This window comes from Sciurus vulgaris (assembly GCF_902686455.1).
Source record: "Sciurus vulgaris genome assembly, chromosome: 7".
NCBI classification, from domain to species: Eukaryota; Metazoa; Chordata; class Mammalia; order Rodentia; family Sciuridae; genus Sciurus; species Sciurus vulgaris.
The window spans coordinates 12,331,485-12,335,072 of record NC_136467.1 but is presented as its reverse complement, the minus strand read 5'-3'; the positions used below and the strand labels follow the sequence as shown (position 1 = coordinate 12,335,072).

The 3,588-nt window shown below is 54.1% G+C and overlaps 1 protein-coding gene across 2 annotated transcripts in view; it reads left to right on the top strand.

The window, feature by feature from the left end:
- Positions 1–1,968: 1,968 nt before the first annotated feature.
- TIAM2 (TIAM Rac1 associated GEF 2) overlaps positions 1,969–3,588 on the top strand; it is a 204,890-nt gene continuing 203,270 nt past the window's right edge. For both annotated transcript variants that reach the window (XM_079148668.1, XM_079148666.1), the window contains exon 1: positions 1,969–2,183. The gene's annotated coding sequence lies outside the window, so the exon portion shown is untranslated. The remainder of the gene's footprint in view (positions 2,184–3,588) is intronic.

Genomic DNA, 3,588 nt, shown 5'->3' with positions numbered 1-3,588 from the left:
AAGGTTAGTACTGGGGATTGAGCCTGGAGCACTTAACCACTGGGCCACATCCCCAGCCCGTTTTTATTTTTTTTATTTTGAGACAGGGTCTTACTAAGTTACTCAGAGCTAAATTGCTGAAGGTGGCCTTGAACTCATGATTCTCCTGCCGTGCCTGGCTCCAGCAAGTTTTAAAGGGTGGATTTCCAGCAGGCTCCGCAGACATGACACCAAGGTGACATCTCTTCAATTCAGGGAGCCATGGCTGTGATGTCCCTAACTTATCAGGATCTGTGTCTCGGCCCCAGGGGGAAAGGAGGCTCACTCTTGAGGGCTTTATCTCAGCCTGAGGCTTAATGGCTATTTCTTAAGCTTTTGTACCTGCTGTTCATATTTTCTTTTGATTTCTCTTTACTTCTTGTTGGTCAATCCCTCATTACTCCAAATCTTATTGCAATTGATAGTTCTTCATATTAAACATTCACTGTTCAAATCACTGTGTGGTTTCTTTCTCTTGATTGGACCCAGACTGATATACATGGGATGGAGGCTCAGATTCTGGTTATTTGGCTATCAAGGGACAGAGTCTCTACAAGACTGGAGGATTTGGAGTTACCTGGGTTGTATGTATTTTTCTAAGTTCATGCAACAAACATTATTTTCATAATCTGAAAAAAATAAGAATTTTAAAACTGAAGAAACGCAATACAAGTAACAAAAATAAACACACCCACAAATACCCCCAGACTAATAGAGGTGAAAAAAGTAACATCCTAAGGAGGAACTGTGCCTTCAAGGAGGTGATGCTGGAATTGAGCAGGGAAGGTTGAGCAGAGAGTGGGGGGGGGGGGGGCGGGGGGCGGGATGCAATTTCCTAGGCGGAGCCTTGAGTGTAAGGATCTGGAGACAGGACCTAAATAGTGGGAAGAGTCTGGCATTGCTGGTTCAGTGTGCACAGAAGCCGTGGAGCGCAGGTCTGTCTGATCCCAGCCAACACTTGGGGTTTAAAACCGTGGTCATCTAGACTGTGAGAATGGTTGAGAGAATGCTCCTTCCAGACCTGCACGGAGCTCTAACTATCTGGGAGCTTAACTGATCAACGGCCCTAGAGCTGCGCTCTGAGATTCAGCTGTGGGTTGTGCCCGAGGGCACACTTCCACCTGGCTGCTCCCAGGACAATCGGTGTCCCCAAAACGGGTGAATTTGGTTGCAGGACTCACCAATGATCTTAGACTATAGGGCGTTATGTGGTGGCTTCCCTCTGTCCTTCATTTGGGCTCAGATCTCCAAAATGTCAGGCTTTCTCCCTAGCTGCCTTCCTACTTAATTCTTAATTCTCTAAAGAGAATCCTCCGCTCCTAGTCCTGTCTTGGGCCTGCTTCCTGGAGACCCGGTGGCAGCACATCACTTCCAGCTGCCTTCCCTTCCCTTCCCTCTCCTCTGCAGGGCAGAGCCTTGGTAGGCCAGGTCCGCGGTTATTTTTTATTCTCGCGGCTCAGCTTCCTCAATCTTCTCTCATCCCCGCCCACTGAGCGCTCAAGTTTCTCCAGTAAACCTTACAGCTTCTGCACCTGGAGCATCCCAAATCTGCTTGATTCTGGAGTCTCAACTGCCTCCACCGACTTTAAGCCATTTCCACGTCTGCGGTCTCAGCGGGGAAGAGTTGGAACTGCCACCGAGACCCTGGCTCCTGCTGCATTGGTTCCTGGTGAGGCCGGGGCAGCATCTTGACGTGAATTCTTTGGGGAAAGGACAGGATGGTATTCGCTCATCACACTCTGCAGTCCTGGGCAGAGCGACTGGCTCTCTGGCTCGAACTTGTTGAGTTGTTTTCGTTAGTGGGATGTTGCAACCAAGGCGCCTGGAGACTCGGCGGCGGCCGCGGTGCTGGGCGGGCTGCGGGGTCTGGGCCCGGCTGGCTGGGGGCTGGCGCGGGGCGTGGCCGGCGGCCAGGGGCGGGGCCAGGGCGGGGCCCGCGGCCAGGGCGGGGCGGCCCGAGAGAAGGTGCGGCGGCGGCTTTGGGCGCACAGGCGCTGCGCGCAGGGCGGGGGGCAGCCTTGACCGCCGCAGGCGCACGGCACGCGCTCGCGTGGAGAACAAAGTGACCCCAGAAACTTCTCCAACTCCGACCGGCGTTCCTCACGCTGAGCCACGGGGAGAGCTGGGCGCGACCGGCTCGGACGGTGCCCGGCTCCGGACCCGAGGTAAGGGGCGCCGCGGGGCCGGGACCTGGGCTCCGGCGACGTGCGGATCGCCCGCCTTCCTCCCCGCGGGTTCTGGGGCTCCGCAGAGGGGCGCGACTGCGGGCGCGGCCCGGGCACCCTCTCCGGCGGGTGGTAGCCCCGGGCGCCTTCCGGTCCTCGTGCGGAGCCGGCCGGGGATGGACACTGTACGGAAGACTCCGACACCAGGTCCCCTGGTCCCTCTGCGCGCGCGGACACGTCAGGGCCTACCCCTCCCGGATCCCGGGGGAGCCGGCGGCGCGCCCCGGCTCGCAGGCTCGCGGGTCCTCTCCCAGAGCCGCGTCCTCCGGGCGCCCGAGCGGTTCTGCGTGCCCAGCTCCGTGGTGCGGACGCGTGCGGTCGCCGCTCCCGCTTCCCAGCCTCCGAGTTTCTCGTGGCTTCCGGAGGTGCAGAGTACTGCTCGGGCAGCGGCAGACCACCCGGGCCCGCGCCGGCCCTGGGGACCCAGGTGCCAAGTTTCTGCGAAAGCCGATATGTTGTGTCCCTGCGGGATCATGTTTGCAAAAAACAGCGTAGGAAGAAAAGAGCTCATTCTTCCCGCCGTCGATGGCTGACAGCGTCGTGAAGTGTGCGAGTAAGAGCCACGAGCTATTTTCATCCTTTGAAACGGTGAAACTTAATATCGACGTGCTTCCCTGCCTCTTCTCGCCCCCCGCCGCCTATTTTTAAATTGAAAATTAGGATAACTTATCTACGGGGTGTGTGTGTGTGTGTGGTGGGGGGGTGCTGCTTGGTCTCCAACTTAGGGGGAGTTTTCCTGCAAGAGGCCACTTGGTGACACTCCCGGGCAGCCTTGGGTCTGCCCGGGACCTTTGATTAACTTCGCGCAAAGGTCCTGGGCTTCTCTTCTCATGGGTTTTCACTCATTCTGCCCTTTGTTTCTCAAGTGCTGCTAATATGGACTTATTTTAACCGATAACACCTGGCAATCTCCAGTTCTCTTCCCAACAGATTTAAGCAAAAACGTCTCTAAAAGCTTTTGAAATGTCTTCCAAGTCTCTTACAGGTGCAGATCATGTGCTACAAAAATTTTAGCCCCAGGATCTGGGTGAAAGAGTCAATAGCCAGTCTCATAATTTTGGAATAACCACTAGAATCTATCTATCCATCCTCATACTTAGAAATATTTCCTGATTTTCTTTGAGATTTCTGTTTTAAAAGGGTCTCAAGATCAGTATAGTTCTAGAAGGGAATTTCTGTTTCATTGGATTTTACCTACTCGGTTTACAGGAAAATAAACCCTGTGGCTTTAGGGTATTAAAGATTTTTTTCATTTGTTCTAATTACACATGACAGTAGAATGCATTTGGATTCATTGCACACAAATGGAGCACAACTATTCATTTTTCTGATTGTACACAATGTA